This window comes from Peromyscus maniculatus, chromosome 23 (genome assembly GCF_049852395.1).
Source record: "Peromyscus maniculatus bairdii isolate BWxNUB_F1_BW_parent chromosome 23, HU_Pman_BW_mat_3.1, whole genome shotgun sequence".
Taxonomy (NCBI): Eukaryota; Metazoa; Chordata; class Mammalia; order Rodentia; family Cricetidae; genus Peromyscus; species Peromyscus maniculatus.
The window spans coordinates 31,081,556-31,105,876 of NC_134874.1; the positions used below are offsets into that span (position 1 = coordinate 31,081,556).

Below are 24,321 nucleotides of genomic sequence, written 5' to 3' on the forward strand. Positions count from 1 at the left end.
TCAACATTTAGACTTGGTATCTTAATATGTCCCTTCAAAGATGTCCACAGAAATACTGACAGATCTAGTGACAACCCAAAACCATATCCATAAATCTATATTTTGCTTCTTGGCAAAGTTACTAATGTTCAGTTTTTGCTTTTTCTTGTTTGAAGACTTAAAAATACAGCATGCCATTTAATGTGTGAGTTTTCCCTCAGGAAAAGCCCTATTATATACTTCAGAGCCCTCCAAGATATTTTTAACAAAAGTCAAATCAACATTCAAAGGAAAATCACACTGGGGAAGAGCTTTGAATTTAAACTCACTTGCACATTCTCTAGATTCTACATAGCTCATGTTCTCACAAAGGCCACCAGTGTCCTTTTGTGGCATCCATCAAGTGTGCCCTCTGTACACATGCCAGTCTGCCAGGATCCTGCAGGGACTGGTGGTCAGCAGGCCCTGAGGAGCAGTTGGCAGAGGAGAGAAATGGAAGAGAATGCAGATCCTGTCTCTCCCAAGTGGATGCCTCTATGCAGAAAAGTACCTGTTTGTGGAGGGTTAATCCCTCAAACTATTGAATCTTTCTAGGAACAGACACCATGTTACACTAGTATCTCTGTGGGTCATTTAAGTCTAGACAAAGTTATTATATAATAAAGATAACTTAAAGGATTTGAGTAAAGAAGAAAAGACCTAAAAATTCGGCTAGATAATGAATTCTTTTAAAAATACTGTATACAGCTGGGTGTGGTGGTGCACACTTTTAATCCCAGCATTCCAGAGGCAGAGGCAGGAGGATCTCTGTGAGTTTGAGGCCAGCCTATTCTACAGAGTGAATTTCAAGACAGACAGCAAGGGCTACACAGAAAAACTCTGTCTTGAAAAACCAAAAAAAGTGCTGTTTATAGAATACATAAATTAAAAACAGCTCAAAATAGTGTTAAGTCAAATATGCATAAGATTATATATATATATATATATATATATATATATATATATATATATATATGGATCCAATTAACTTGGGACAAAGGCTATTCTATTGTGATACATACAAAAAAGCAAGCAACCCTCATCTCTCAAAATGTTTTATTTTCCCTGCCCTCCAGAATTCTTGTATAGATAGGTGTTTGCATGGAGAAATGGGAGGCCTGGAAGTTTTTAAATTGTTTTCTTAAAAACAGAAAAGGAAGAAACAAAGGCAAAAACATTGTAGACTTCTCTTCCAGAGAGCTGAAGGGAGGGGCTGATCTGCCTATCTGTGAAGCGCTTTTGTTCCTGGCATTTCTGCATTTCCCTAGTTTGGTACATCAGATTTCCTAGTGCCAACCGATTCTAGTAAATCTGTAGGTTAGTCAGCAGGCACCATGGTGGGCCTCTGAGAACACCCGCCAAAGGCAGATCCTCTGAAGTGCTGATACCCACCATGGCTAGTGCACCCTTTCCTGAGGTCTACTAAGGAGGAAACAATTCCTTTAGGTCCATCCCAAGTCCTCATTAGCTGAACTCCTCAGAGGAAGAGACGTTGCAGTCGTCAACAGACTAGACAGATGCTTGTCACACACTGCTGTCCCACTTGGCTCTATAATAAACTACCATCCACTCTAAAGACCAGAATGTGACTGAGATCATTATACATTCTTGAACCCCACTGAATTCCCCAATAACTTAGTATCTCCCTAAAAACTGTCTGCATTTCTCATTCTCTCCTTCCTTACTTTGAACGGTGTATGTATTTTTCTATATGGCATTTAGCATGTGAGTAACCACACTACTGTCACTGGCCTCCATGCTGTGATGTCCTTTTTTCCATGTCCTTTCTCTGAATTAAATTTCCAGTTTATCCCAGAGAACCTGCAAACAGCAGAGGGGAACTGCCTCCAAACCTACACGAATGAAACCAGGCCAGACTGTTGGCTTCTCACATTTGAGGTCGAGAGGCACTTGGAAAAATATCCAGAAAACCCTATCAGTCTTCTGAAGACTGCTAGCACACACTGGCTCACAGTGAGAAATCAAGCTGGTACTGACCTGGAAGCTTCCCTGCTGGCTAGTTTTCACAGTACCACAAGGTGCTATGCAGACCACTGGGAAGAGAAGGCATAAATGGTCTTACCCAGAACTGAATTTTTGGAGCTACAATAATGACTGACCATCATGGTAAAATAATGCTTATAGGTACAGTAGTGGTTACAGGGTAATCATCTGCTTTTAGAGTGGATTTAATCCCTATTGCACCAAAGGGAGCTCATGACTGGCCAGCTGCCTGTAGCTGACTTCATAGGCCCTACAGGAGAAACTATTTTGCTAATGGACATAGCATCAAACTGCCTTCTAAATACTTAAGTTTGTGCCCATAGACGAGGGCAGCTCTTGACCCTCAGCAGAGGAGCTTTTTTGGTTTGGACGGTGGTGAATACAGAGGCTCACAACTGATCAAACAGCAGAGAATGAATGGCTGCCAAATACACCACACCCAACAGCTCAGGAAAACTCTCAGAGAAGAGAATAAGGATCGCAAAGCCAGAGAGGTCAGGGAAAGACGGAGGCAAAGACTGTCTTCCAGACATGATAGGACTGCTGTACTCAGGATCTCAGGGCAGCTCTGACTGACTGAGTGAAATTTGCACATGATCTAGCCAATCAACATTTCAACATGGATGGGGACAGGCTTATGAGGCCCCACTCCCAGCTGAGGAGCTGATGGCTGATGGTGGAAGGAGAATCAGTTCTCTCCAAAGGTATGGAACCTGATGTGTTGTCCATGTTCCAGTGGATGGCTGGCCTGGCATCCATGCACATGGAGGCAGTATTAATTGGGACTCAGCATTTACAAAAGAAAAATGAAAAAGAAAAACAGGAGGGAATGTGAGGTAGGAAGGGGTACATGGTAGAGAATGTCTGGAAGGATTTAGACAGAATAGATATGACAAAAACACATTGTATGCATATATGAAATCATTAAAGAATATTTTTAAAAGAATGTATTACTCACAAGGAAGTTCATAACAAGAGAGATCTCAAATAACTTAATGATGTACCTTAAGGCCCTATGAAATGTAAGTGGGGATAAAAGGACAAAGAATCAATGAAACAGAGTTGGTCGTTGTTTTTTTACCCCCTTTTTTGAGACAGGGTTTCTCTGTGTAGCTTTGTGTCTTTCCTGGAACTCGCTTTATAGACCAGGCTGGGCTCAAATTCACAGAGAGCAACCTGCCTCTGCCTCCCGAGTGCTGGGATCAAAGGCATGAGCCACCACCGCCCAAATGTTGTTGTTTTTTTTTAAAAGACATGTTGGAGCCCACAGAGGTTTCCTAGTGGCTGTACCCAGCAGGACTGCATAAGAGGATGATTGGGCCATGGGCTTGGGTACCAGGTGTTTGGAAGGGTCTACTTTTGGCTGTATCTAGCAAGAGGGAGGTCTTTTTGCCTTGACCCTTGGCATTGTTATAAAAAGCCCTTTTGAATAAAGTTCTGGGCTGGTGGGCTTTGACTCAAGCCCTCCAGAGGCTATCCTATGTTTTCTGTCTTTCCTCTCATCATCCAGGTATCTCTTTCTATCTGATATTTCCCACTTCTCCCTGCTCAAGAGTACCCTCATGGTAAAAGTGGGGCCTGACAAAAGTGGGGTCTGGCACAAAGACAGACAAAAATCAACAAACTTTTAGTCAAGCTAACCAAAAGAGAAAAGATTGATTAATAATATACCTTCCACCTTTTGGGTGTGATAGAACTAATGTTATAAAAATTACTATATTGGAAAAAGCACGACAGATTCAATGTAATTCCATCAAAATTCCACTCACCTCTGGAACCAAAAGAAACCCTAAAATTCATATGGAAACACAAAAGACTGTGGATACCCAAAGCAATCCTAAGCAGAAGGAGCATTGTTAAGATCCCACAGTATTGGACTTCTAACTATGATGCAGAACTATAGTGTCACACACAGGCACTGGAAGGAAAACAGACATGTGGACCAACAGAACACACGAGGGATCCAGAAACAAACCTGCACAGGTATGCACACTTCATTTTTGACAAAGGTGTCAAGAAACATACACTGGAGAAAAGCCTTCCCATTTACCAAATGGTGCTGGCTAAAATGAATCTCCCCTGCAGAAAACGGAAACTGATCCTTATCTCTCACCCTAATAAAACCAGTTCAAAGCGTATCAAAGAACTTAATTTTAAACCCAAAACAATGGCACCGAAGCAAGAAAATATAGAGAAAACATCTTGATACACAGCACAGCCAAGAATTTTCCACATGACATCAAAAAGCAAAAGAAACCATCAGTGGAGTGAAAAAGCAGCCTAGAGACAGGAGAAAACCTTTCCCAGCTATATATCAGACAGGATTAGTACTTGGAATGTATACTTTTAAAACTGCAAAAAATAAAAAAAGCAAACTGCCAATCAGTAAGTGGGCCAATGAACTAAATGGTTCTCAAAAGAACTATAATTAGGTAACAAGCATTCTAAAAAGTCTTCAACATTCTTAACCACTGGAGAAATGCAGATTAAAACTACTTTGAGATCCCACCTTATACAAGTAAGAAAGGCTATAATCAAGAAGACAAACTCTGGAGAGAAAAGAACTATGAGGGTGCTCTCACCATGTCCAGTATCACACTGTATTAGCACTGTAGCAAATACATCATGGTGCTGCTGTAAACAGAAAAATGCACAGAATGGGGGAGGGTCTACATATAAACCCACACAGCCACAGCCCCTAATCTTTGATAAATGCATCAAAAATACACATTGCAGCAAAGACACCTATCAACAAATGATGCTGGAAATCTGGATGTAGAAGAATGAAACTAGATCCTTTTCATTCACCCTGTATAAAAACCAACTCCAAAGGACCTTAGTGCCAAAGCTGACTAAGGGCGGCAATGGAAAGAGGAGGAAAAAACACTTGAGATGTCAGTGTAAGCTAGCCCTTTCTGAATTGGACTCCAGTCACTTGGAAACAGCACCAAAACAGATAAACAGACTTCCTGAAATTAAAAAACCTTTTGCACAGCAAAACAAACAGCAAATTGAGTAAGGAGACAGCCTATAGAAAGGGAGATCTCTGCTAGCTATACATCTGACAGATGAGCCATATGTAGAATGTACAAAGATTTCAAAATGAAAAAAATAGCCAATAAATATATGGAAACAGAAATGTAAATAAAAGTTAAATTGAGCTTCTGCTTTGTCCTGGTTAGAAGGGCAATCATTGGGACGGCAAGAAACAGCCAATGCTGATAAGGATGAAGATATAAGAGAAGCCTTACACACTACTAGGGGAGTAGAAACTAATCCTGCCACATAAGCACTAAAAATACCCTTAATGTGTGCTGGAAAGTTTTATGTCACCCTGATGCAAACTAAAACCATCTGAGAGGAAAGAGCCTCAACTGAGAAAATGCCTCCATAAGGTCAGGCTATAGGTAAGCCTGTAGGGCATTTTCTTAATTAGCTGATGGGGGGGGGGGAGCTCAATGTGAGTGGTATTATCCTTGTGCAGGTGGTTCTGGGTTCTTTAAGAAAGTAGGCTGTGCAGGCCAGTAAGCATCACTGCTCCATGGCCTCTGCATCAGCTCCTGCCTCCAAGTTCCTGCCCTGCTTGAGTTCCTGTCCTGACTTCCTTCAGTGATGAACAGCAATATGGAAGTGTAAGCCAAATATACCCATTTCTCTCCGACTTGCTTTTTGGCATCAGAGCAGTAGAACTCTATCTCAGACACCATGTGACCTAGCTCCAAGTCAACACATTAGAGACACTTCACACTAACGTTTATTGTAGCGTATTCACAACAGCTCTGTGACAGAACCAATCCAGGTGTCAATCCACAGAGGAATGGACAAGGAAGCTGGTTTATATACACACTACTATTTTTTTTTAGCACAAAGAACAAGTCACATCATGTCATTTTCAGGAAAATGGATGCAACTGGAGAGCATCATATTAAGCAAATGAAGTCTCAAAGACAAATATTGCATGTTTTTCTCTTATTCCTGGGTGCTGGATTAAGACAGCTGCATAAATCATGTATGTAGGGGTGAGAAGAGTGTAGCAGCAAAACTGTCCCAGGACCAGAGGATAACGAGAGGGGAGGCAGAAAGTCATGGGGCACAATACTTTTTGTACTCCAGTACGTAATGCAGTCCAGCACACAACAACTAAAGGCAGCTGTTCAGAGGAACCTGTCATTATGCTCAACTCCCAGCACATTCCACCCAGTCACAATCTAACTTCAGGATTTTACATGTTGACCTGATTTACTCACATATCTATCGCTAATTCCAAACTCCTGAGGTTTGTCTCATTGTGTTTTGGTTATTTTTTAAGCAGTAACTGAAAATTACATTTGAACTGCCCTTCCTAAACTACCAGGAAGTTAATATAAACTAAACATATCAAGTGAGAGTAAATAAATTGACGGATGGGCTGGGAACTAGATGTTTACCCCCATATACACCACAGAATAAGGACTAGGCGAAAATCTAGGATGGAAAGGATCTTTCCCGAATGGACAGTCTACATGTAGGGCTTCACTATTTATTTCCACCAGTGAAAACTCATCATATATGCTTACATTCAAATGGCAAGGAAAGTACTATCTCACATCTGCTTTCAGATTTCTGTGTTATAATCACTCCTTCTTATATTAAAAATAAAGACCTCATTTACTGTTTGAATGCCAAGGGCCAGTGTCTTAACTCCAGTTTCTTTCTTTCCAACTTTCCATGTGTGTATTATGAAAGTCAAAGTTTATTAACATACCTTGGGTCAAGAAGACTCCTCAAAAATTTGAAAACCTGGTTCTGAATAGAAAATTAAAAAGTACAATTAAATACTGAATTTCCAAAACTGTGAGACGCTTTAGACAGCCCCTTCAATGTGCAGACACTGCTGCCATGGAGCCTTGTGCCTACCTCAGTGTTACAGGCTCTCACAGGCTCCAGTCACTGTCACTTGAGTGTAGAAGCACACACACTCCACTACCTCAAATGAAGACCCTTCACAAGCAAGTTTGTCCCAACACAAGGGACTCAAGTGGCCAGTGCTCAGACCTTGCTTTTGACAGTGGACGTGGGCTGTAGAGATAGTTTCAAACTGGCTCGCCTGCCCTCTGCCTCTCACAGGGCCTGCTGTGAGACAATTAATGGTGGGGAGACTTGGGGGAATATTTAAGGTCCAAATTAACAATGACTTCCAAAACCCACTCATCATCTCTGTAACAAATCAACCACAACTTCAGAGTTAGCCATTAGTACACCAGAAAATCTGTGTTCTATTTCTAATATTCATTAGCTATCTATGTGACTCAGTGTTCATTTTCCTTATGTGAAAACAAAACGAAACTATTCTGTGGCTACTATCATCACCTCCAAACCCCAGCTGTACATCCCCTGCCTTTGTTGTAGAGTAGAGATAATTAAATGAGATTAAACTTCTTATATCACATAAATATAGTTTCACAGTTCTGAAGCCTAAGCAAAAATAAGTTTTTAATTTTTTTCTATGTATTCAAATTTCTTCTGTAACATGCATCCAAAGTGAAAAGAATATAATTTTAAATATGATAGAATCTATGTCTAGCATGCACAAGACCTAAGGTTTGATCTCGCACTGGAAAGACACACACACACACACACACACACACACACACACACACACACACACATTTATTCATGTGTATATGTAAGGATAGAAATACACACTAGTTTTTAAAAAGACTGACTCATATATAGTCACTAGTCTCCATCAGTCTTCATATCCTGTCTTCTCTATAATGCTTTATTTTATTTTACATGACTTCTTCCTGGTTATAACTTAATATTCTGGCTAATTTTTCACTTCTAGAGTCCTAGGGACTATTCTTCAGAAGCAAATTGCATTAAAAGTAAAGGAACTACATAATATCTGTGTGGGGTTTATATGATCCTTAGAACTTGGCAGTAAAATACAGGTTTTTAAAAAAAGAACTGCGTAGGACTCAGCAAACAAACCACAATCAAACAGTTGCCTTTTTCTTTTACCCAGCTTTTATTTATTTGACTGCTGAATGATATTCACTCAACAGTCCTCTCTGTGTCTTCCTATGGGTGGGGATTGGGTGAGATCTTGTCATTGTTAATTTTACATTTTTAAAGACAGTCCAAAAGCACCAGAACAAGCAAGACTTAGCAGATGTGCTTTTTAAGGAGGAGAGAAGCTCTGGGCTTGAGTGGCGTGAACAGAAGATTTGCCGCCCCCACAGCCTGGCCATGTGCCCTTCCCTGGGCTCCAGTATCATTCCAGCTCAGTTATTACCACCACAGCCTGGCCATGTGCCCTTCCCTGGGCTCCAGCATCATTCCAGTCCAGTTATTACTGCCACAGCCCAGCCATGGGTCCTCCCCTGGGCTCCAGCACCATTCCAGCCCAGTTATTACCACCACACCCTTGCTGTGAGTCCTTTCATTGACTCCAGCATCACTGTAGCCCAACTATTCTGTAACTGCCATTTGGTTCGTCTTCATCCTTGTGAGCAGAAATCACACCCATGTTTCCCTCATTCCCACAACTTTTGTATGTCCTCCTCTGCATTTGAAGTTTCTGGCCACAGCATCAGCACTGATTGAATTAATGGGTAGATCTCTGAGCTAGGTAGTAGACCTATTATGGGATAACCTTGGAACAATTGAAAAATTTCCCATTATATTGAGCTCCTTTCTAAGTGCACAAATGCATCTGGAATCCATATCTTTCACTGCCACTGACTTTGTCCTAGTTACCACCTTTCTGCCTGGCCCACTGTCTTTCAGGTGCTAATTGCTCCATGTGTGCTCTTGCCACAGTTAATTTTCTATAAAGTAGATCTAATGATACCAGCCTTTGCTTAGACCACTGGTAGTCCTCCAACACAAGAGAAATATAAATTTCTTAAAATTACAATCAGCGCAAGCCCCATTATATTTTCTGGGCTCTATCATCATAATTCACTCCTTCTAAAACACTGCTTCTCACTGCACTGAAGCTGTTTCCCCCACCACGCCTTCTACCTCATGTTTCCTATAGACTAGCCCAGCCTCTGAAAACAAGAGCTGCATTGTGCCTTTCCATCTTTCCACACCAGAGCCCTTCTTATCAAGAAAGCCTTTCCCAATTCTGTAAATCAGAATCCTGTCCTAGTACTGGCAGCTCTGGGAGCTGTTTCCTCGCCCCTCCCCATCCTTTCTCTCATTCCATGGTCCCTTGGGTGTATTTGTAGCACAGTTCCACATAATTACACTACAGTCACATGAGTGCATCTATGCTCCTGGAAGTCTACCACTGAGTGCTCCAGAGTGGGGCTGAAATGAATGAATCCCACCTTTGTCTCCCATCACTCCCAGCTTGCTCAAGCTTTCATTTTGCCTTTCTGCAGTTATTCCGGACCACTGCTGCTACATCGGAGGACTGTGGGTGGTACTTCATGCCCCACCATGCTGTCCTACTGCCTAGCTCTCTCTTTATCATCATGGTAATAAGCTAACTCAATACTGGCACTGTGTTAGTAAACACTGAACAAGAGCAGGTTCTCATGCAATACAGAGCTCCTCAGCATTCTCCATGGATGCAGCCACATCTAGAGAAGCTACTCCTTGAGAAACTCACTACTGGTTCAGCTTGAAGATGCCAAAGTGCATAAGTAAAATGAACCATCAATATAATAGGGTTGTGGGTCCTACGGCTAAAGAAAATGGGAGGATCTTCTACTGGTTATGATTTCTAGACTAGTGTAGTTTAGAGCTTCAAAGATGCTTCTTTAATATCAGTATTTGTTATCAAAAAATGCACTCCTTTATTTCAATACCGAAAGATTAATACACAGCTACTCCCACACCCACAATGCATACACAGCACACAAAACACACATATTACACACCACATACACACCACACATAGCACATCATAAAATTACTATTAACTGGCAACTATGAATCTAGGCAATAACTATAATCAGAAGCCCTCAGACAAAGACTGCTCACAGTCCTTACCTAAAGCTGTCCAATGACTATTTCAATCTGTCCAGAAAAGTGAGTAGCAACCAGCTCAGCAGCTTTACAGGGCTTCAGGGACACAAGTTCCTGCAGTCAACAGAAAAGAAAAGGGTTTTTTTTCTAATGGTAAACTTAGTGAGCTACTGGTATACACAAGGCTCAATACTGTCATGACCTTCCACAGTGTACTACAAGAGACATTGCTTTGTGCCTTAATTTAGTGGTCACATTACCAATTAGCAAAGTTAGAATGATCCCATACTGTAATCAGAATTTGGGTAAATTTTTAACAGTTCATTTGTAAACAGTGGATGCTTTAGGAAATTCTGGATTCTGGCCATGGGAGCTGGGATGGGCAGAAGAGTACAGTCTCCCCAAGCTATAGACTCTCATGCCTTTAGTTAGAATCCTAGCTTCACCTTTGGTGCAGGGTGAGTTTATAAACAAGGAGTATCTGTGGAAACCAACATGAGTTGTGGCAAGACTAATATCTTAACCCTTGTTAATTATCCATTTTCTAGGATCCACACCTGTCATCTCCTTGAACTCCCTTGACCCTTTTGGCTACACTTTCACTTTGAAACTCTCTTTTCTGGGATTCGCTCATCACTCTGCTTGAACTGCTTAGTTTTTGTTGTCAATTTAACACAAACTGGAGTCCCCTGGGAAGAGGAAATCTCAACTAAAGAACTGCCTAGATCAGACTGATCTGTGGGCTTGTCTGTGGGGCATTTTCTTGATTGATGACTGGAGAATCCAGTCCATTGTTGGTGGTATGGTCCCTAGACAGGTGGGTCTGGGCTGTCTAAGAAAGCTGATTGAAGGGCTGAAGAGATGGCTCAACAGTTAAGAGCACTGGCTGCTCTTCCAAAGGACCAGGTTTTAATTCCAAGCACCCACAGGACAGGCAACTCACAGTAAGTCCAGCCCCAAAGGATGTGATACTGTGTTTTGGCCTCCTCAGGCACTGAATGCACACAGAAAATAAGTAGAAATAAAATCCAAAAAAGAAGGGAAAAAAGGAAGGAAGGCAGTGAGCAAGCTCAGCATGAACCAGAGCCAGCCAGCCAGTAAGCAGCACTCCTCCATGGTCTCTGATTAGTTCCTGCCTTATACTCCTATCCTGCCTTCCCTCAGTCATGGACTATGATCTGGACGTGTGAGATGAAATGAGTCCTTTCCTCTCCAAGTTGCTTTGGTTGTGATGTTTATCAGAGGGGCAGAAAGCAATTAGAACACTGCTTTTCAATTTGTGCCTTTCTTTGTGGGAACACTTTGGCCCAACATAGCCATACTACATAGATAAATGCAAAGGCCATGTGTAGAACAGCATGGTATACTAATTCCACAATAATGGATTCCACTGAGAGTGAAGAAGACAAACAGCAAAGATCTCAAAAGAATGATCATAAGAATGTTCAATGAAATCAAAGAACACAAAGTCTTGAGTGAATTAAAAAGCAATACAAGGGCTGGAAAGATGGCTCGAAGGTTGAGAGCACTGACTGCTCTTCCAGAGGACCAGGGTTCAATTCCCAGCAACCACATGGCAGCTCACAACTGTCTGTAACTCCAAGGTCTGACACTCTTACACAGACACTTATGTAGGCAAACGCCAACACACATAAAATAAATAAAATTAAAAAGCATTACAAGTTAAAGTCTAAATGAAACAAGGAAGATGGCAATGGATAGGAATGAGTAATTCACCAGTGGTAAGGAATACTGAAAAAGATCTAATCAGAATTTTAGAAATGAAGAGCTCAACAAATCAAGACTCAGTAGAGCACCTCACAAACAGATCAAGTAGCAGACAATCTCAGGGCCTGAGAAAGGGGTGGTGGTGGGTGACTTCAAACATTCAGACAGGAATGAAAATAAAACAACAAAGTAGGAATAGAACATGGAAGATCTCCAGGACACATTACAAGAACAAAGTTATACATCATACACACAAAAGAAAAAGAAAACTAAGGACACAGAAAATATATACAAGGCAGAGGAGATAGATCAATCAATAAAGTATCTGCCATGTAGACAAATCGTTGGTATAAGCTGGAACACAAGAACTGATTTTGGATGCCTAGCAAAGCCAGGTGCAGCAGATGCTTCTATAACCCCGGAACATGGGACAAACACAGATCCTTGCAGCTCACTGGTCTTCTAGTCTAGCCCACTGAAAAGTTTTGGGTTCAATGAAAGACCCTGCCTCAAAAACACAAGGTGGAAGACTGAGGAAAACACACAAGATGGACTTCTGGACCTCATAAATGTGTGTGTGTGTTCGCACATGCATGCATATGGAATTGGGGAGAATACAGTCACTAAAGTTATAGCAGGGAAAAAAGTTCTATCAGGGGACACTAGAGAGATGGTTCAGCAGTTAAGAGCACTTGTTGCTTTTGCAGAGGGCTGGATTCAGTTCCCAGTACCACATGGTGGTTCACAACCACATGTAACTCCATTTCCAGGGGATCTGATGCCTTCTTCTGACCTCTGTGAAAACCAGGGATACACATGGGACACACACATGCATGCAATCAAAATGTTCATATACATAAAAGAAATCTTAAAAAAATTTTCAATCATAGTGAGTTTTCTGAAATCAAGGGACAAAGGTAGCCATCTCCATGCAGGAAATATTCAGAATGCCAAACAGGCATGACCAGAAAAAGACTTCATCAAATCACATTATAGCATCCTGAAAAAGAAAGAATACTGGAAATAGCAAGAGATGAGTACAAGTCATATAGACAAAGCCATCAGAATGCAGCAGACTTCTCAACAGAAACACTAAAATTTAAGGGCAAGGAATTGTGTGTTCCACGTTCTGAAATAGTAACTGCCAACCTCCATCAGTACTTCCAGAAAAGCCTACCTTCACAACCAAATACGAATCTTGATTATCAATTTGACACACCTGGGAAGAGGAAACCTCAACTGAATTGTCTTCCTCAGCTTGTCCTATGGACATGTCTATGGGGCTATTTTCTTAATTGCTGATTGATGCAGGAGGGCCCAGCCCACCGTGGAAGGTACCATCCAGTGGAGGTGGGCCTGGGCTGTCTAAGAAAGGCAGCTGAGCAAGCCAGGGGAAGACGGTGACAGTGTTCCTGTGTGGACTCTGGTTCAATTACTGCCTTGCTTTCCCTCAAGGATGGACTGTGACCTGTAAGCCAAATGAATGTTTCTTCCCCTAAGCTGGTTCTTTAGTTTTGTTTTTATTTTATTTATTATATATACAGTGTTCTGCCTTCATGTACACCATGTACACCTGTATGCCAAAGGAGGGCCCAGATCTCATTACAGATGTTTGTGAGCCACCATGTGGTTGCTGGGAATTGAATTCAGGACCTATGAAAGATTAGCCAGTGCTCTTAACCTCTGAGCCATCTCTTATCCTCTAATCAGTGTTTTAGCCCAGTGTTAGAAATAACTGAGCAGATGCTGGCACTGGAGAGTGGGTTGTTGCTCTGATGAGCCTGATATTTTATTTGAGGAAGATGAAGGATTTGGGAACTTGGGGCTGGAAAAGCCCTTAAGTGCTCAGCTGAATGGGCTGTTCTGTGGGAGCTGGAAGACAAGTAGGCTGAAAGCGGCACCAGTGATGGAGGCCTGCCTTGTGAAGCTCCAGAGGGAAGTGTGAGACCCCCTCAAAGACTATTCAAGCCACTTGTGTGGTATTTTGAATTAAGAAACAATGAAGGGAAACCTTTGCTTTACTCAAACAATGATTGAGACTGGCATCACTGTGATGAAATCTTCTGGGAAATATCTCCTCAGGGTCAGAACACAGAAGACGAGGTCCAGGGAGCCAAGGTTGAAGCTCAAGCTGGAAGTTGAATTCAGCAATGTCAAAGAATCTTTTACATGGTGTTAGTCTGAAGGAATGAAGGGGTCATGGAGAGCAGCATAGGCCTGGCACTATGAGAGGCCAGGGGTTGCCATTGGTGAAGGGACAGCCTCAGTTGCCAGAAGGTCCAGGACTGAAGAGGTTTTGGAGAGCAGCTGAGGCTTGGTGCCATGTGGCAAGGTAAGTTTCTGAAGAGAGAGGCCACGAGGCCATTGCTGAAGGTGCGGCCTCAGCTGCAGTGGAGACTCCAGCAGACTGGAGATGCCTAGACCATGGGTGACCATTGATAGCAGAGGTAGTTGTGGGGTGGAGCTGGCCTGAACTGAGGAGACAAGCTGTGTGTACTGTGGATGGCAGAACTGGAGAGGTAGGGCTACTCATGCCCATCAGAGTTCAGAAGACCAGGGGCAAATCTCTTCAGAGGTATCAGACAGGAAGCATTTTTACATTGTTGGATCTGAGTTTTACTTTGCTCTGATTATATTTGTGGCCTGCTTCTTCCTTCTTGGATTAAGAAGTATGTAATTTATTTTGGATTTTCTAGGTACCCACAATTAATAGATTTTTAGATTTTTTTCAATGAGAATTTGGATTTTTTTAAACTGATGGGGTTGTGTTTTATATTGTGGTATTAATATTAACATGAGATCCTGAATACAAACCAAAAAAAGGAAAGTTATTATTTAACCATGATTAGGTTTGTATGTCAAGTTGACAAGGAGTGAGTGGGCTCATGACAGCTAATCTTGCTTGTCAATTTGAGATGCCTAGGAAGAAGGGACTCAGCTGAGGAACTGCCTGTCAGATGGCTCCCTGGGCATTTCTTTGAGGCATTTCCCTAATTGCCAACTGATTCAGGAGGGCCAAAACACTGTGGGTGCTGCTGTCCCTGGGGAGATGGGCCTGTGCTGTCTAAGCAAAGCAGCAGACAAAGACAGTCAGTAAGCAACTTTCTCCATGTTCTCTGTTCTGGTTCCTCCTCCAGACTCCAGCCTTAGCTTCCCCCAGTGATGTACTATCCTGTCAAATGAACACTTTCCTTCCTCAGGTTGTTTCTGGTCAGTGTTCTAGCACAATAACAGAGACCTAACCAGAACAAAGAACAAAGAAAAAACTTCCCATGCTAGATGTAAACCAAATGAATTCATGACCACCCAGATCACACTACAGAAGATACCTGAAGGAATCCTTTATACTAAAGAGAAAGGGAAACACATCAATAAAGTCATTTAGAAGAATAAAGCATACTAGAATAGCAGGCAGGCAAAAAAAGTAGAAAAGTCTTAAACATTACAAAAGCAACAAAATAAAAGAAATTAATGAATACCTTTCAACAACTGATAAACATTAATGGCCTCAATTCTCCAATGAAAAGATGCAGATTAGCATATTAGACTCAAACAGGATCCATCAATTTGTATTTCTTGTATTCTGTCTGATCACAAGGAGCTAATACAAAAACTTGATACCAAAGTGAACTCCAGGAAAAACAACAACAACAACAACAACAACAATCTTCATAGAGACTGACCAGCACACCAATGAATGATGAATGGTTCATAGAGGTAATCATGAGGGGAACTTAAAATTCCTAGAATTGAATGGAAATGAAAACACAACATACCAGATATAATTGGATACAATGAAAGCAGTTCTAAAAGAAATGCCTACATCCATAAATACCTAGATTTAAAAACAGAGATCACTCAAATAAATAATGATGCATTTCAGTGTATTAGAAAATAAGAACAAAATAAATTCCAAGCCAGTAAGTTTAGGACAGAGGAGGTTGGAGAGACTGCTCAGTGTTTAAGACTTCTCAATCATGAGAACCAGAGTTTGGATCCAAGATGCACATGGGGCAGCTCACAAATGCCTGTAACTCCAGCTCCAAGGGATCTGATGCCCTCTTTGAACTCTGTACACACATGTGCACATACTATCACGTACATACATAAATAAAACATTTGAAAACATTCAGGTGGAAGTCATGAAAACAAAAAGAACACATGAAGAATCAATGAAACACAAAGTTGGTTCTTCACAAGATTGACAAACCCACAGTTAAAACTAACCGAAAGAAAAAGATCCAGATTAATAAAATTAAAGATAAAAATTGAGGCATTACAACACATCAATGAAATACTGAAGATTGTGAGAGCATGCTCTAAAAACTTTGTTCCAATAAACTAGAAAGCTAGAAAGAAAAAAAAAGGGCTAAATGTCTATGTGTCCAACCCATCAAATTAAACTATGAAGACAGAATCAAGTCAGACAAATCTATACCCAACAAGAGATTGAAACAAAAACAAGTCTTCCAACTGAAAGAGCACTAGCCTGGAAGGGATGTCTGGGGGAGGGTCTGCAATACCTTCAGGGATCAGCACCAATGCTCCCAAACTATCTCACAAAATAGGAAGAGGAAGGACAGTGCCACACTCATGGTAAAAGACAACGTTACCCCAATATTAACACCAGATAAATAAAAACACAATACCAACTAGTACTATAGTCAATATCCCAGAGAAATACAAATGCAAAAGTCCTCAAATAGTGGGAAATTCATTTTAACCCCCATCAATTGTATCCTTTGCTTCATCTCAGATGTGCTAGGATGGTTCACCACGTGCAAATCAATGCACACAATACACCACATGGGTAGACTCAAGGAGAGAAAATGCAGATCATGTAAATACATGCAAAAGGGTTTTACCATCATGCAACAGCATCCCTCCATAATAAAAACCTTGGGATGAGAAAGAATAGAACACATACCTTCACATAATAAAGGTTGCATGCAGCCACATTATACTAAAGAAGAAAAAAACTCGAAGTCGTTTCCATTAAAACATGGAATAACACCAAAGTCAACTCACTCCTATTTGTAGACAGTATGATCTCATACGTAAAAGATTGTAAGACTCTACCAGAAACTTCTTAGAACTGATGCACTGGGTCTGGACAGCCATGTGAGACCATGTTGGTGTCTGAGGGTCATAATGAACTTGATGAATTGTGCTGCCACCGAGGCCATGGTGACATCTGGGCCCAAGCTGCTGTCGAGCGCATGTCTGGGTCTCTGTTCCTGCTGCAGCTGGCATCTGTGATGATGTCCATGGCCTATGTTACCACAGGAAATAATAGGAACCACATGTGTTGAAATATCCAAGCCCCGCTCCCACACTCGTGCTAAGCTGGCCCCTCACTGTCACTGGGATAGCTGGTCCTGCCCTTCACAAGACACTGCAGCAGAAGAGCTGCGCCCTGTACTTGGGAGAGATGGCCCCACCCTTCACCATGGGCATGAAGAGCTGAGGGGGGCGGTCCTAGTGGCCTTGACTGACCAGCTCAGCTACCACCCAGACCCATATTCTGGGCCTTGGGTTTGTCCACCTTAACATCTACCCCATATATGTCCTGCTGGAGTGCGTGAAGGGACTGGTCCTGCATAAGGATAACTGCATGATATCCAAGAGAAGTTTTGTTGAGCGTTAGGTGATGACAGTGTGCCAGAGGCCTTGAACCAGACCAATGAGCCACTGAGCATTTTGTGGGTGGGACTGATTGAACAAAAGGGTGTACTGGTGACATACTGTAGCTCCTGAGTGACACACCAAAGCTCCCGATGCCACTGGGATGGATGAAGAGGTGTTGGAAGGATGGAGGAGCATGGTAGTTTGTTTGTTTTGTTTTGTTTTTAAATTAATTTTTGGGAGGGTGTATGCTACAAGGGAGAGGGACAGGTATGGAGGGACTGGAAGATGAGAGGGACTGGGGTGCACAATGTGAAATTCCTAAAGAATCAATAAAGAATTATGTAAAGTAAAACTAAGTACAAGAACTGAAGAAAACTATAACATCTGTCACTACTTACCAAAAGTTAACCTGGAAAATACCCATTCAAATGGTACAGTTCAGATTTAACAGTCCCAGCTCTCATCACCATCAGAGGTAAGGAATGTGCCCCATACTTCAGCACCAGCTCCAGTTGGTCAAGGGAAGTTAGTGAGGTGCACAGCCCTCATTAGTAGATCTTACAGCAGCAGGCAGAGGTTAATGCAGAAACCCATACCTGGCTACAGGGCTGAGAACAAGTGGTGGAGGTGTACTCAGTCCTGCGTGCTCAGTCCTGTGTGCTCAGTCCTTCGTGGGACAACTATATCATCTCCTCCAAGGCTCAGGGAACATCACAGAAGCAGGGGTGGCTAGAATTAAAAGCCAGAGGAAGGGGAGATATGCAGCAAAAAACATACTTTGGACATGACATAGCCAATGCACTCATGAATTTACTGCAGCTGTGGTCATCTGTACAACACTGAGCCCATCACTATTTCATTCTAGAGGAAGGGCCCATGAGGCTCCAACCCACCCTTAGAGACTATGGGCAAGTAATGGTAGCTGGGGGAGGGGTGTTATTTTCTTCAGTAGTATAGTTGTTGCTCCAGTAAATAACCTCTCACCCATACCTGGGCATTCAGTGGGTCATACACACACACACACACACACACACACACACACACACACACACACACAAAGATGTGAAAGTTGTAGTGGTTTGAAAGAAAATGGCCACCAAGGGGAGTGGCACTATTAGGAGGTGTGGCTTTATTGGAGTAGGTGTGCCCTTGTTGCAGGAAGTGTGTCACTGTGGAGGTGGGCTTTGAGGTCTCATATATGCTCAAGCCACACCCAGTGTCTCAGTTCACTTCCTGTTGCCTTTTGATCAAGATGTAAGGACTCTCAACTCCAGCATGCCACCATTTCCCACCATGATGATAATGGACTGAACCTCTGAAATATAAGCGAGTCACCACAATTAAATATTTTTCTTTATAAGAGTTGCCATGGTCACAGTGTCTCTTCACAGCAACAGGAACCTTAACTAAGGCAAAAGTATGACGGGGACTTGAGAAGAGGGTTCTAGTGAGAGATGGAGGGGAATGAGAGGAGAAATGGCATGAAAATGCTAAAATGCTAAAAACATGAAACTGTCAAAAATTCTTTAAGGATTTGGAGTCAGTACCTCCATATGATGCATTGCTTTCTGCCACACAGACTACTTCTCCATAGCACTAAGGCCAGGAATAGATGAGATGTTGTGGATGTAATTGAAGATGTCTTCCTGTGGAGCATGAGACCATATATTCAGCCCTTCACTCAAGCAGAATTCAGAGACTGTTGCTATCGGTACCAGGCGCAATAAACATCTATTATTAGGAGGTGAAGAACTATTTGGATTTGGAGATAGTTTATGGAAACTGGCATTAAAGAGGAAGAATAAGACATAAGCCATAAGGTAGACTCTTCCAAGTTCTGAGTCTACTCCACTTACATCTGGTCTCCATTTCTTAACCCTCCATGACCTAACTGAATGTGGACTTTGATTTGTGGCAACCTGTCCACATTGCCAGTTTCATCTCAGATCTCTCTTTGCCCTTGTCAAGGATGCTCCATCTGTATTCATTCTCATTTCATCCATGGGATCTCCATTAGTGCCCTGAAGATGTGCAACTTCCCCAGCTTTGGGACTTTCATGTCCACTCCCCCCTGAACACTCCTCCCTGTGCACTCCTCCCTGTGCACTCCTCCCTGTGGACTCCTCCCTGTGCACTCCTCTCTATGCACTCCTCCCTGTGGACTCCTCCCTGTGGACTCCTCCTATGCACCCCTCCCTGAACACTCCTCCCTGTGCACTGCTCACTGAATACTCCTCCCTGTGCATTCCTCCCCTAACACTCCCACCTGTGCACTCCTCCCTGTGTGTTCCTCCTTGAACAGTCCTCCCTGAACATTCCCCCCTGTGCAAGCCTCCCTGAGCACTTCTTCCCATGCACTCCTCCCTCTGCATTCCCCCCTGTGCACTCCTCCCTGTGCACTCCTCCCTGTGTACTCTCCCCTGTTTATTCCTCCCTAAACACTCCTCCCTATGCACTCCTCCCTGTGTACTCCTCCCTGTGCACTCCTCCCTGTGCACTCCTCCCTGTGCATGCATCCCTGTGCACTCCTCCATGAACACTCCTCCCTGTGGACTCCCCCTGTGCATGCCTCCCTGTGCACTCCTCCCTGTGTGCTCCTCCCTGTGCACTTCCCCGTGTACTCTTCCCTGTGCTTCCTCCCCCCATGTATTCCTCCCTGTGTGCTCCTCCCTGAACACTCCCACATGTATTCCTCCTATCAGAGCTCACCTCTGTGTGGCTTCTCTGACATCAAGAGTCAGATTACACACCACTCTCCCTGAGACTTCTCTGCTTGTCCTAGTCCCTTGTTACCTGCAGAGCCACACTCCTCCATGCTTCCCTAGCACACTATTTAATTCTACATTTGGTTACTATCAGTATCTATCACCGAGGTGTATACTCAGACGTCAGGAACTCCACATTTTAATTACAGCAGAAACTCAACAAAAACCAAGTGAATACAGCTGGAGGAGTGGGGGAGGCTCAGACGGGGTGAAGCAGCCTCTATTTACCTCTCTCAGCGGGTCATGAAGGTAGCAGGGGATGATTTTGTCATACTGGTGTGCTCACTCATACATAAATTCACAGATTTGATAACTGGAATATTAAAGAACAGACTTCAGTTGCCAAACAGGCAGGTGGCAATGTGCTTCTGACCTTCTGAAATTTACTCAAGCGTGTGTAAAAGGGAATGATGTCGTTTTTAGTGCCACATAAAGGTCTAAGAATTTTTATATAAGGGCATCTCAGACTTGGAATCTCACATCAGGGACACAGTAAACACATGCAAATATTTGAACTCTGCAAACCTCTGGAACCTGGTCCCGGGTATGTCAGATAAGGGTACATGATTGCTATTATGTATCTAAGAGAGAGGAGTGCCTGCCTCTCTCCTGCCTCCTGACTTAAGATGCTATGTTTTCAAAAGCCTTAGACAGTGTGCTGTCTGTTTTCTAAAGAAATATCTGGTGCTAGGTATCAATTATTTGCAATAATTTGTTTCTTTGTTCAAAACTAAATACAATAAACTAAGTAAGAGTTAGCACACTACCTTATTTATTATGCTAAACTGTATATCATTTCTACTAAATATAACTGTTATAATCTAAGCAATACCATAGACATATTAATTTTTAAAAAATCTAGAGCTGGGCATGCATATGATGCCAGCACCTGGGTAATAGAGATGGCAACAGGATAAACCAAGTCATACGGTGCACACCCCAGGACATCTGGTGCTGCACAATAAAACCTGTCTCAAAACACCAAAAATAGATCAATACATGTATAAATAAGGTGAAGCACAGGAAGACTGCTTATTTACTTTCATGTTAAAACAAATATACATTTTTAATTTATTATACTATACACTTCTGTACATTTTGCTAATTTTTAGAATTCATATGAAAGTCAAAAAACAAAAACAACGCCCCCCCCACAAAACCAAAATAACCCCTTATGTTATTGCTACTGAGGCTGCTATTGCTAATGCCCTTTTCTTCCTTTCTTTCTCTTTCTTTCTTTCTTTCTTTCTTTCTTTCTTTCTTTCTTTCTTTCTTTCTTTCTTTCTTTCTTTCTTTCTTTCTTTCTTTCTTCCTTCCTTCCTTCCTTCCTTCCTTCCTTCCTTCCTTCCTCTCTCTCTTCTTCCTTCCTTCCTTCCTTCCTTCCTTCCTTCCTTCCTTCCTTCCTTCCTTCCTTCTTTCTTTCTTTCTTTTTGCCCTTGGTTTTTTTCAAGACAGGGTTTCTCTGTGTAGTTTGGGTGCCTGTCCTGGATCTTGCTATGTAGAACAGTCTGACCTCGAATGGCCTCAAACTCATAGAGATCTGCTTGGCTCTGCCTCTTGAGTGCTGAGATAAAAGGCACATAGCACCACCACTCGGCCTAGGCTCTTTCTTTCTTTTTTTTAAATTAAGATATTTTTCTATTCATTTTACATATCAACTACGGATTCCTCTGTCCTCCCTCCTCCCACTCTTCAGCCTCCCCCCCAACCCACTCACCATCCCCACCTCCTCCAAGGCAAGTTCTCCCATGGGGAGGCAGCAGAGCCTGGTACATTCAGTTGAGGCAGGTCCAAGCCCCTCCTCCCTGCACCAAGGCTGCACAAAGTCTTAATAGCAGAAATGCAAAATAAACTAGGTTTCATGTAGGAGAAATAACAGTTCTATGGAAAATTAACATACAGCTTCAAGACAGCTCACAATTCAGCCTTTTCTCTCATGTGGATGAGCCAACTCTTTTCAAATTGAACTATGTCCCCAGCCTGCAGCAGTTCTAAAAGGACCTGAGGATTTAAAACAAATGGGTAGAAACACTGTGAGGTTTATTTTAGTTACTAGTTCTCTAAGGTCCATTTACCCATGCCCATAACCTTCTATCTTATGTATTACTACTTGATGATGTTTTGGACTGTGTTCACTACTGTATGATGACTCTGCTTTTCAAACATGGAGGGAATACCACAGCATTTTCAGGTACAGCCCCATACATTCACATTAACTTCTAAATACCTGTATACACCATTGTAAGAAGCTCATTTTTTGTTTGTATTTTATATGTACGAATGTTTTGCTGCATGAATGTACACATGTGTGGAACCCATGGATGCCAGAAGAGGGTACTGGATCCCTTGGAATTAGAGTTACAGATGGCTGTGAGCTGCCACATGGGTCCTGTTGTAGGAATCTAGTCACTCTATCTAGGGTAAACATTAGAACAGAATAGTTGTTTTCTAGAAGTACTTTGACCTTGAAGAAATCTTGGTGTAAATCAGTGATTGTTTTCTGTGATTTATAGAGTTGTTTTTTTCTGAAGCAGTTTCATAGCTCAAAGTCCTCACAATCAGAAAGATCAGGAACTCAAGGTCAGTTGACCCACATGGTGAGTTCAAGGCCAGCTTGGGCCACATGAGAGTTGCCTCAAAAAAAGGTGACATTTTAATCCAGATGTCATGGTGCACACATATAAACCCAGCACTCAGAATGCTGAGGCAGGAGGATCATGAATTCCAGGCCAGCCTAGGAAACACAGAAAGACCTCATTTCAAAAACAAAGACAAAACCAAAAGCAATAAAAGTCCCAAATACTGATACATCACTTTACTCTAGTGGCCGAAGATCAACAACCAGCAGAGTGAGGCTGCAGTTAGGACCTCAGGCCTGAGTGCTGGCTGGGGAGTCAGAGGACTATGACCCTTGTCAGGGGGCCAGGAAACCTTCACTAGGAACTTCTTGTTTATTATTTTGATGTTAAGCAAAACTGGCCTGATTTTTTTACATTCAGGACCCAATCTTAATCTATTTGGAGAGCTGGAATGTACTGTCATATGCAATAAAATAGGAATAATCTATTCACTCTGTCAGTTTGGAATAAAATAATGTAATGAGTTGAAGACAATCTTACCAACTCATTAGAACTGACTGTCATCATCAGGGATCTTTGTGTGCAAGTTATTCAATATTATTAAATTAAATTAAACTGATTTGTAACAATGTATGTTAAAAAAAAGTTAATGAAACACAAAACTCATCATTTCCTATGATTTAATCCTCCTTTGCTGGTCTATGCTCTTGAGGCTGGTTCTGCCCACTGCAGCTGCATCAGATTGGGGTGGCGGCACACAGGTGGGTAGCTTGGCATCTTCCAGTTCTATGCTTTGTAACAACACACTGAAAGACTAAATAAACCATAGTGGCATGCCTATAAATCATCAAAATGCTATGAGAAGTCTTATTTTTTGCAGGGTTGTGAAAACAAGCAAACAAAAGAGGGAGACTTGTTTGTGGTCTACACATTCTGAGATGTTGACTCTTTGGATCTTGGACAGAGACAGTTTGTCAGTCCCGGGTGAAGAACATGGAGAAAATGCTAATAAAGCAGCTCAGCTAAAAAGTGTGACTGTCTGGGCTAGCAGGGAAGGGAAGGAGCTTGCCCCAAGCCTGACAAGGAGAGAACTGACCCCTGAAAGTTGTCCTCTAACATGTGCACTGCCACTCATATACACACAAAGTAAATAGATGTAATTTGACTAGTGTGTCTGTCTGTAGTCATTAGATTGTGAATGGGGGAAAAGTAGTTATTTATTTTTTATTCCAAACTGTTATCTGTGAGGAGTAATGAGAGAGAATAATGGGTAGTGGTATAGATGTGAGAGTACAGGTGTGTGGGTGTGCAGTGCTGTAAGGAGATATGAAAATGTCAAGGTGAAACTCATTACCTTATATGCTAACTAGAAGAAATAAAAAACAAGGCATTGCCTGATTTGGCAGAGCAGTCATGTTTTATTTTCACCGTAATCATTTACATAAATTTACATAAATGGCAATGTTCATATCAGAACTATACTTGGGGGAGCTAATTATTGACTATAGGCACACCACTGGAAAACACTAAGAAATGCTGCATAAACCAAGTCTGCTACATGACAACCAGTATAAGGAATCCTGGGTTAGCAGGGAACGAAGTTGCCAAGTCCTAATTTGAATTGTGACCTTGAATAA

At 42.1% G+C, this 24,321-nt stretch overlaps 1 pseudogene; it reads right to left on the reverse strand.

Annotated features, from left to right (window-relative positions):
- Positions 1-24,321, reverse strand: part of LOC107399641 (vacuolar protein sorting-associated protein 8 homolog) — a 43,729-nt pseudogene that overhangs the window by 15,215 nt on the left and 4,193 nt on the right.